General features: G+C 34.3%; 1 long non-coding RNA gene across 2 annotated transcripts in view; it reads right to left on the reverse strand.

Annotated features, from left to right (window-relative positions):
- Positions 1 to 380: 380 nt before the first annotated feature.
- The window catches only part of LOC120245222, a 35,393-nt gene continuing 24,650 nt past the window's right edge, over positions 381 to 11,123 (reverse strand). The window contains exons 3-6 of one of the 2 annotated variants that reach the window (XR_005531733.1): positions 9,291 to 9,469; positions 9,034 to 9,126; positions 6,539 to 6,634; positions 381 to 603 (exon numbers count right to left, since the gene is read on the reverse strand). This is a non-coding gene — a long non-coding RNA (uncharacterized LOC120245222). The remainder of the gene's footprint in view (positions 604 to 6,538; positions 6,635 to 9,033; positions 9,127 to 9,290; positions 9,470 to 11,123) is intronic. The other variant, XR_005531732.1, reaches the window with a different exon arrangement.

The following is an 11,123-nucleotide window of genomic DNA, read 5'->3' on the forward strand; positions in this document are numbered from 1 at the left end:
GTAGTTGTCTAGTGAATGTTTTTCTTAATCTTATAAACTAAGCTTTTAGGAAGCATTTTGAAAAGTGCTATAGTGAAAATGGTACGTTAAGCAATAAATTCAGTATGATTTCAATAAAGATATAAATTCAATAAATAAAATATGATATTACTAGCTTATAGTAATAATGTTCTATTTACCACTATGTTGATAATTAAATACAATCTTGCCTTTTTTTACTATGTAAAATAAATGTGGATCCTTCATTATGCTATTTTTCTTCACCTTTCTATGTGTTCAAAATATAATTTATTTTTTAAAAATACTGCCAAAGTCAATAAAAAATACATTTCTTCACCAACTGAGTTAGCATCATGGAAAAGACAAAGAATACCAAGTCCTTGAGGTAGTAAAATTATTAATATGAGTATAAAAAATGCAATTTTATCAAATTACACAATGAGTCTCCCCATCAGACTGACAAATAATGAAAATAAGTGTTAATAACTAGTGTTGCTAAGAATGTGTTAAAATTTACAATCACATTTATTACTATATTACCTTTCTGGGGTCTTAAAAATGTCCAAATATTTGATATAGTAGTTCCACTTCCAGGAACCAATCCTAAAGAAATAATCAAATACAAAGTCAAAGATTTATATATATTCAGTACAGCATCTATACAGAGGAAACAATCTGAATATTCAACAGTAAAGGAGTGGTTAAATGAACCATGGTAATCAATCTAATGGAATATTATGCAATTACTAAAAGTACTTAATGCAGAAAAATACTAATATTTAATTTAATGTACAGTTCAATTTTTTAGGCTATAAAATTATTTCTCCTCATTTATTTGAAAATATATTTATGCATATGCATAGTAAAAGGATGGGTAAAAATATAGCAAAGTGCATTAGATGTGGTTATGGTAATTTTTCTTTTTCATATTTTCTAAAATGAGCACAAATTATTTTAACAATCAGAAAAAAATCATTAAAAGATTTCCTCTGAAATACGTAAATCAAATGGCATATTTATATTCTTATATAACATGAGGATATTTAATAAAGTATCACAATCTATTTCTTTGTAAGTATTTTTCATGTTACATACTTACAACAATGTCTGCTTTCTAAAATTAAATTAGATAAGGAATAGGCAGCAAGTACAGAGTATTATGTGAATTGTATAATTTGAAGGGTAACTTTTGGTGGAAAAGTTGATTTAGGAAAAATTTAGCATAGTCATAATCCATCTGTAAAGCTATAATGACTGGATCTATTTTATAAGTTTTGTAACAGTATTTAAAAAACTTTTTTATTTTTAATTGTGGTTAAAAACACAGCAATTAAAATTTACCATCTTAACCATTTTTAAATTTACAGTTCAGCAGTATTAAGTATATTCACATTGTTGTGGATAATAGTGTTTTTATTGGTTTCATAAAAATAATACATGTTCACTTATAAATAATTTAAACAATATAGAAAGTTACAGGGAAGTTTCTAAATATCAGATCCCAGATTGTACTATCAATTTTAAATGAATATCATGTTAGGTATATTTCTATGTGTTTATACAAATAAGATAATCTATTTAAGACCAGAACATGTACTTTACATTTAAGTTAAAAGTATTAAATTTAAACTTTTAATTTGGTAGTGGTAAGATAAACTTAAGGAATTGCTGAACTTTTAGAAAAATGTTTCTCTACTACAAGAGATTTTATTTCCTAAAATATCTGAAGTTTAAAAAAGAGTTTGGAGACTTTTTTATTTATATATTTCAAATTCAGAAATGCTAATAGACTCTGCTATGAAAAATATATTTTTACATCATTACATCATTATTCTTACAAAGTTGAGGTTTTAATGTTTATTTGTTTTATAATCCTAATTTCTTTGATCATTTGGTCTTGATTTGCATTTTAATCCAGTGCTCACAACATGCCTTGATTCTCAATACCTTAGTTACTGAATTTTGATTCAGAGGTTATCTGCTCTTCACTAAGTAATTTTGGCGTTTTTTCCTACATGGATCCATGGATGCTTGTGTTTGCCTTTTTCATCAATTCTCAAATGACACTTATTTAGATATAATAGTTTGGGGTCATGCTGGCTTTGCCTTAAAACTGTGCAGACATTTTTCCTTTGTTTTCTGACTTTGAATATTGCTTAGAGGAAGTCTAAGGCCAGCATGATTTCCTCCTTGATAAGTCATTTAGATTTCTGCCTGGAGGTCTGAAAAGTTTTTCCTTCATCTTTATGGTTAGTAGCTTAACCAGCAAATGCCTCAATATTTAATATTATGTGTCCATTATTTTTCTGCAGATTCAGTTCTTTTGTTATTTTGTGGAAATTCTCTTCTGTTACATCGTTACAGTGCTTTTCCTGATTCACTTGTTGCATTATGTACTCAAGGAGATGAATCAGGCTTTATTATGTTATCTTTGTCTCACTTACATATATCTTCTTTGCAATTATTTTGTTCTACTTTTCCTCTACACTGACTGCAATTTAGTAAATTCGTTTATCAACTAGAATTTATTGAGTGCCAGCACTAGTGGAAAATAAGTACATATGGGGCGCCTGGGTGGCTCGGTTGGTTAAGCATCTGACTACGGCTCAGGTCATGATCTCGCAGTTCATGGGTTCGAGCCCCGCGTCGGGCTCTGTGCTGACAGCTAGCTCAGAGCCTGGAGCCTGCTTCAGATTCTGTGTCTCCCTCTCTGACCCTCCCCTGCTCACGCTGCCTCTCTCTCTCTCTCTCAGAAATAAATAAAACATTAAAAAAAATTTTTTTAAAAGAAAATAACATTCCTACATTTATGAAGAGCTTTTAGTTAAGGAGAAGGGAGAGAAATAAACAACTTAAAACAGTGTCAGGTAGTAATAAGAAGAACACCATGTAAGATACTGGAGGGATGGGGGAAGGAAGTGTTCATTTCAGATGCAGCATGGGAGCAGGCCTTTTTAAGATGACATCTGAGAAGAGATCTGAATGAAGTGAGGCAGTAAGTCAGGCGAAGAACTGGGCAATCCAGGTGCAGAAAAGAGTAAGTACAAAGGCCCTGTATGTGGGAAAGTGGTATGTTCAAAACAGAATGATTAGAGCCAAATTAGGGCCAGAAAGTGGTGAGACAGGAGACTAGAGAAATGGATAGGCCAGGTCACAAAAAGGGCTGTAGGCCCTAGTGAAGAGGTTGAATTCTGTTCTAAGTATCATGAGGAGCAGGGAGATGATGTATGCTTCAAAGGAGTTGTTCTGGTTGCTGCTAAGAATTTCAACAGCAATAACTGAGTATAAAGAATTGGTCAGTGGCACCTGGGTGGCTCAGTCGGTTAAGTGTCCGACTTCAGCTCAGGTCATGATCTCACTGTTCATGGGTTCGAGCCCCACGTCGGGCTCTGTACTGACAGCTAGCTCCGAGCCTGGAGCCTGCTTCAGATTCTGTATCTCCCTCTCTCTGACCCTCCCCTGCTCACACTGTCTCTCTCTCTGTCTCTCTCAGAAATAAATAAAAAACATTTTAAAAAAAGAATTGGTCAGATAGGTGCTCTAGAACTGAAAATGCAAAAAGGGAGCAGTGAAATAAGAGTAACTTCAGGAAGCAGCCACTACCCCTAGTGCTAGATAAACAATATATCATTTTGAGATTGTTTATATCATCTCTTCTCAGAGATAAGGCATAATCATCTAGGAGAAAAGAAGAATGACTTGACTTGGGGAATGTGCTGGGACTGCCAGTCTTGCCTTTTGTTGAGAATCTGATTTCCAGCCACATTTCATTTCTTGATATACCAACTGTATTTGTTTTGAAATAATAGTATTATTTTGGCCTTCACTGGCTTAGGTTGTGGACATTTTCTTTCTGTTTTTAAAGGAGGTTTTACTGTTGTTTGTTTTTCCTGTATTGTAAGGTATTTGGAGAGGGAATTTGTGCTCTGCCCTTACTCCCCATCTTTATATGGAAGTCTAGAAAAATGTTTTAAAATAGATTATAATTCATATTTTTTCAACTCACCCTATATATAGGACTATACCAGTAAGATGTCATAGTAATATTATATATTGTTATAATAGCCACCATTTACCGAATGCCAATGGTGCAATGCACTAAGACAGGGACTTTACATACATGATCTTTAAAACTTATAACAAGTCCATAAGGTAAGTACTACTGCCAGTTATTTCCACAAGAAAGCTTTTTTACTGATGATGTCAGATCAAAGAATCTTACAGCTGACCAAAATAAACAAGGTAAGAACAAATTTTTCTCTCTCTTGTGTTCATAAAAAATTAGTACATAAGAGGGGCACCTGGGTGGTTCAGTTGGTTAAGCGTCTGACTCTTGATTTCAGCTCAGGTCATGAGACAGAGCCCTGAATTAGGATAAATTCCTAGAAATGAGCTAAAAGGCCAATAGTTTTAAACTTCCTCATGTGGTATCAGGCTCTATGCTAAGTGTAGAACCTGTCTAGGATTCTTTCTCTCCCATTCTCTCTGCCCCTCCCCCATGCATGTGTGTGCAAACATGTTCTCTCTCTTTTTCTTAAAATAAATAAACATTAAAATAATTAGCACATAAGAGGGGCTCCTGGGAGGCTCAGCTGGTTAAGCGTCCAACTTCAGGTCAGGTCAAAATCTCATGGTTCGTGGGTTTGAGCCCCACAGCAGGCTCTGTGCTTGGAAACTACTTCAGATTACTGTCTCCCCTTTCTCTCTGCCCCTCCCCCACTCACACTATGTCTCTCTCAAAAAGAAACATTTTTTTAAAAAAATTAGCACATAAGAGACTGTTCTTTTTGAAGGACAAAGTAATAGTTTGTAAATGTGTACCACACAAACTAAGAGCAATTTTAAGGACTGCTTTTTGACACTATACTGTATCATTAAACTCTTGGTGGGAAAGGTACCAGCTAACTGACAAATTCCAGGAACTTGGTAAATTGAGGTGCTCTTTATCTCTATCATCCACAAACATGCTGAGAGACTGCTATGTTACACTCATTACTAAATTATATTAAACCATTATAATCTTATAAATTATAAGGTATGTATCAGTATTTTTTTGGAAACCCCATTATTTGGATTTAAATATTATCAAACTTTTCTATTGTTCAACAATATTTATATTCATGTGATGACACTGAAAACATATCATTGAAACATGAACACATATCTATGACAAGTAGTGGATTTCTCTTTCTAATTAGAAAAGTAGTACATGTAACTGAAGCAAATTTTGAAAACATGTTTAAATAAAATAAGTAAAGAAAACATCTTTTTCTAAAGGACAGCAGGAAAAAAATAACCAATAATTCTTTATTTATAGGCGACTGACTATTGAGGTTGTCATAGCTCCATGTAGTTTTTTAAGTTTATGAAGTTTAAACTATTTGAGTACACTGCCTTTTTTCCCTAACACTATATCAGAAATGTTTCCTCAAGTTATTTAAAACTCTTTCAAAAATATTTTCAGTGGCTGCATAATGTTCCTGGAGTAGTATTTCCTTAAGTGGTCATTTAAGGTGTTTTCCTTAGTTTCTTATAAGTAATGTCTCTGTGAACTTTTTATGCTTAAATCTGTTTTAGCAGTTCAGATTATTTCCTAAATTAGGGTAAATTCCTAGAAGTGAGCTAAAAGGCCAATAGTTTTAAACTTCTTCATATGGCAAGACATTTGCTGTAAAAAATTATTTTAATTAATTTCCTATACACGTACTGAAAATAAATCTAAGGAAAATAATTTATGTGGAGTACCTTTTAAAATTGGGACTGGGGGACCTGGGTGGCTCAGTCAGTTGTGTCTGACTTTATAATAGACCTTATAATCTACCATTATAATCTACCATTCATGAGTTCAAGCTCTGCACTGGGCTCTGTGCTGACAGCTCAGAGCCTGGAGCCTGCTTCGATTCTGTGTCTCCCTCTCTCTGTTCCCCTCCCGTCTCTCTCTCTCAAAAATAGACATTTAAAAAATTTTTTTTAAAATAAATAAAATTGAGATTAATATTTAAGTTTAGTTTTGGTATCTTGGTTTTAATATCTTACCTTTAAGGGAAAACCCACTCTTCAAAATATCTACTTGTTTTTGTGAGGTTCAAAACTTATACTTAATTTAAGGATGTAAGTTTAAATATATACTTATTTCAACCTAATGCTTCTATTTTTCAAGGCATCACCATCTCTTTTTTCCTATTTTCAAATATGCTCACCCAACAGTGTTGCCTCCTGACTTGTACATCATAGGTATATTACTAATTCATTGTATAAACGTACACATTCATCTGTGGATAGAAATCTAAATAAAATTGCAGGCCAGTATCATTCCCAAACTAAGCAAACTTGGCACAAGAGTTTTCACAGCACCTAAATTAATATTACAAAATAGTTCTACTGTGCTAGACTGAAATACAGAGCATATGAACAGAGCAGGTTTACCTAATTCTAAAACTGATATCGACTGGTGAAGGGATTGCAAAACTTGAGAAAAATATCCAGAAGATATCTAGTCTAAGTAAATAAAGGATTACTGCTTTATTAACTCACTCACCTAATTCTTACTGAACATCTTTTGTATGTCAGTCATTTGCTAGGCATTGGAGTCAACTGAAAAAAGATAGTGGCCTGTCCTTCTGGAAGATACATTCTAGTGGAAGAGAAAGACAAAAGCAAATGAATAAATAATAGTCCTAAAATAGTCCTAAACTGTAATCTAGTCACTTCCAATACCAATATTACTTAAGTGAGAAAAATAAATGATTTAGGTTCTACCCCAAGAATTTTTAAAGTTGTATTCAGAAAAACATTAAAGATTTAGAACTATTAGTAAATGTAGATATCTCTACATCCAGATACCCTACAGCTCTTTTAACACTGGTCATTGTCATCCCCTTGTACTCAGTATTTCCCCCTCCAAATGAAAGGATAGACTTGGATATCTAGAATTTAGTCTTCCGTTTATTACTCTCTTTACTCTGGTATGACCCAATCTCTGATGTACCATGTTGTAGTAGAAAGTAAAACTTTCCAAATTTGGGTAGTAAGAAACCCTAAGTTTTAGCAAGTGATAATACTAAAGGAATTGAAACCTTAGGTGAGACATTTCATTTTTGAGGGTGTCCATTTCCTTTGCAAATTGATGGATTTCAACTAAATGATCTCTAAAATCACTTCAGGCTTCAAAATTCACTATCTATGCTTCTGTTAAATCTATGTTAAATAAATGGAAGAAATCTGTTAAACATTTCTTCCATTTATCCTGGCGATAGAGAGGAAATGGCATGAGAAAGAGTACAGGGGTTAGAAAGAATTCCTGTTTTATAAGAATAAAGGATATATAGTTTATAATGAACATTTTTTCATGTTATTAAATAATTTTTAAAACATGTTTTTAATGTCTGCATAGCATTCCAATATATGGCTAAACCCAAAATGTATTTATCCGTGCCCTCATTCTAAAGATTTTTTTCCCCAATTTCTGCAGTATTGTAAAGGATATTTTAGAATCTATATTTGTCTACTAGCACCCAAAATACTATTATAGGCTTTCCTGTTTTATTCCTTTTGTGTGGAAAAAAAATCACTGTGATTCCTTCTTCTTATCTACTCTAGCCTATCCATGGCTTTCAGTTAATATAAAAAAACCTCCACTTTGGACAGTGTTATAGAGCCTGTTCTTTCTCCTTTCTATAACAGTATCATCCCTGAGTGAGGTCCATATTTCTGCAGCTCTCCTGCGGTTAAAGAATGTGAATTAAAGCCAATCCCATGCCTGCATCAAGTCAGGATGATGTATATTTTAGCTTTAAGGAAAACTGAAATCCATGGGATTAAAGTCCCAACAGCAGACAAATAGGCAAAGATTCATTTCTGTTAGCTACACCAAAAATGTGATTTAGTGTGTTAACTAGGAAGATGGTAACTATGACTTTGGTGATATTGCCATGATTCTGAACTTGCTATAATATTGTTACTCCACTGAAACATTATAGCATAAATATACAATTAGGAGAAATAAAATTTAAGGTAGTAACTATTCTATTTAGTTTTTTACTTTTTTTGCAATATGGTACATTATTTCAATAGATATCACATTCTGCATTAGCACTGGTACTTTTCTACCCATTAGCAAAGGAATCAGAGAGGTGACACACTGCTTTAAAATTACCCTAAAAATTATTCTGAGTTAAACACATTTTTAACTTAATAGTTTTTGTTTAGGAGAAGAATGAAACCTGTTGTGCCTCTTTGATTGCGAACTGGTGCAAGTTAAATATCATTTTTAAAAACTTCAAGTTACTATTAACAATCTCTACAGAATCAATTTGGAATCCAAAGCAATACTCATATTAACAATTATTTCTACTGATAGCTATGGACATTATAGTCTTCAATAAAATTTTAGTGACAGGATCTTTGAGGTTACACAATCCAACTCTCATCTTACAAATCAGAAAAGTAAACCAGAAAAGTTTTTGTTACTCATTGCAGTAAGCGTGGGGTGAGTGGGGATAAGCAGGGGATCCCAACACTCTCAGCCTAAAACATACCAGGGGGTATTAGGTTATAAGAACACTATACAGTAACAGTTGAACAAATCTAAGAAAGAGATCTGATTTACATCCAAAGTATACATTTACCCCCACAGGATTCTTGTTGGATGATCCACTACACCTTAAAACTGTTAGCTCAGACGCGGTTCGTGGGTTCGAGCCCCGCGTCGGGCTCTGTGCTGACTGCCAGCTCAGAGCCTGGAGCCTGTTTCAGTCTGTGACTCCCTCTCTCTCTCACCCTCCCCTGCTCACGCTGTCTCTCTCTCTCTCTCTCCTAGAAATAAATAAAACATTTAAAAAAAAAAAAAAAAAAACTGTTAGCTCAGAGACAGAAAAGAAATGCCGTTACACAAATTGATGCTTGTGTGCAGTAAAACCCAAGAGAGAAGTTGGAGTTAGTTTCGCAGAACTGCGTTGTTGCATAACTACTGGGGTGACGATATATACACATATATATACACATACACACACATATATCCATATGTATACGTACCTGTAGCTTCTTAATCTTGCTTCAGGAAATGCCATTTACATATATTACAATGTAAATAGTGCATGATGGCTGGAGTTGTGCATCATAGGGACACTGAAAACATAAGTTTTATATATTACATTAATTAGGGTAGGCTAATTCCCATAACAAATCAACCCCAAATGTATAATGGTTCAAATTATATTTGCTATAATAAACAAGTTTCTTGCTAAAATAGACAAGTAGTTCAGTACTTAGTTTCCAAGGTTTTCCAGTACCTAGGCTTTCAGTACCAAACTTCCAAGGCCTCCCAGGTGGACTTGTCTGACAGTCTTTTAGAAGGGTAGTATTTTTAGGAGGCTCAAAAGTTGTGCATAGAACTGCTGTTCTTATTCCATCGCTCTAACTTGGTCACATGCCCACACCCAGCTGCAAGGGAGGCTGAGAAGAAGTTTACCTGTGTGGCCAACAAGAAATGAGAACATAGATTTAGATGTCTAGCTAAGAGTTATTGCTCACTTAGGTGCTCTCTCTGTGCACACACACTCCTCCATACAAAAAATCTAAAGTAGACACCAAAAAAATAAACACATGATTATGCTTCAAACAGAACAAATAAATAGTGAAAGAAAGGGGCTTTATTTAAGAATTGCATTCCCTGGGGAGCCTGAGTGGATCAGTCAGTTAAGCGTCTGACTTCAGCTCAGGTCAAGATCTCACGGTTTGTGGGTTCGAGCCCCACGTCGGGCTCTGTGCTGGCAGCTAGCTCAGAGCCTGGAGCCTGTTTCAGATTCTGTCTCCCTCTCTGACCCTCCCCTGCTCACGCAGTCTCTCTTTCTCTCAGAGGAAAAAAAAAAAAGGAATTGCATTCCCTCCTACAGGTAGGCCTGTTAATTAATGCATAACAGTAACCAACTGGCAACTGAAATATAAAAAGGAGGGAAAAAAGCAAATTTTTGCAAGTATTACATATATACATACACACACACACACACACACACACACACACATATATACATATATTAGTTGGAAGTTGGCTTGGTTTTCCTATCCCATTAACTAGTCAAATTCAGAACTAAGACTCCTGTCTAATTACTTGTTTTAGGGACATAAGACCACCAAGCTCCCCTTTAACTACACTATTAGTAAACGATGTTTGAAAAATATTTAACTTCTTACACAACTAAGATAGCAATTCCATAATGAAGGCAATAATTAGTGACGTTGTTTTTCCTTTGGATAACTTATCATTGTAATCCTGAAACTGTTCTTAATCACTCAGTTTTTAATAGAAGCACTGCATGGCTGCACCTCTGAAATCATAAACAGGAAGTGTGATATATAAATGTCAGTAGAACTAAAACTCAATTCTATGGTTTGATATTTTTCTTCCCCCCATATTTTCAGGTTAATATCTGATTAACCCTCTTTTACAGAGGAGGAAATGGGAATGACCCAGAAACTGCTATTAGTTTGGCATCCTTAGAAATTTATTTCTTATAGAGGTTGCCCAAATTTATTATTGCCAGAATACAGTGTAGATGGAGAAAGAGGCCAGAGAGTGTATGACTCTTAATTTAACTCTTTAAAAATCCATTATAGAAAATACTCTTAAACTTTGTACATTCTTTTTCTTTTAAGGTATCTTGTTTTATTTTTTTTAAATTTCTTGAAAGTCAAGTTAGTCAGCATACAGTGTAGTATTGGTTTCAGGAGTAGAACCCAGTGATTCATCACTTCACTTTCTACATTCTTATTCTGACACCTCAGCAAGTCCTGGAGTGTGTTCCACTATGTTAATTCCTTTATGAGACAGCTAAGGAGTAGCTTGAGTACTCCAAAAATCAGGGTATTATATCTGGTTCTTCCCAATGAAGACATTAGGAGTCTTTTTAAGGTTGTTGATATTTTCTATATAACATTGTTTCAGTTTCTTTGCTGCATGGACATCTCTACGGAAATTACAAGATTCAAACTGACCAGGCAGAACATTGTTTTTTAAGTTCATTTATTTATTTTGAGAGATACAGAGAGAGAGAGTGCAAGTAGCGGGGGGGGGGGGGGGGGAGACACAGAATATGAAGCAGTCTCCAGGCTCTGAATTGTCAGCA

This window comes from Hyaena hyaena, unplaced genomic scaffold (genome assembly GCF_003009895.1).
Source record: "Hyaena hyaena isolate Hyena2069 unplaced genomic scaffold, ASM300989v1 scaffold_410, whole genome shotgun sequence".
Classification (NCBI taxonomy): Eukaryota; Metazoa; Chordata; class Mammalia; order Carnivora; family Hyaenidae; genus Hyaena; species Hyaena hyaena.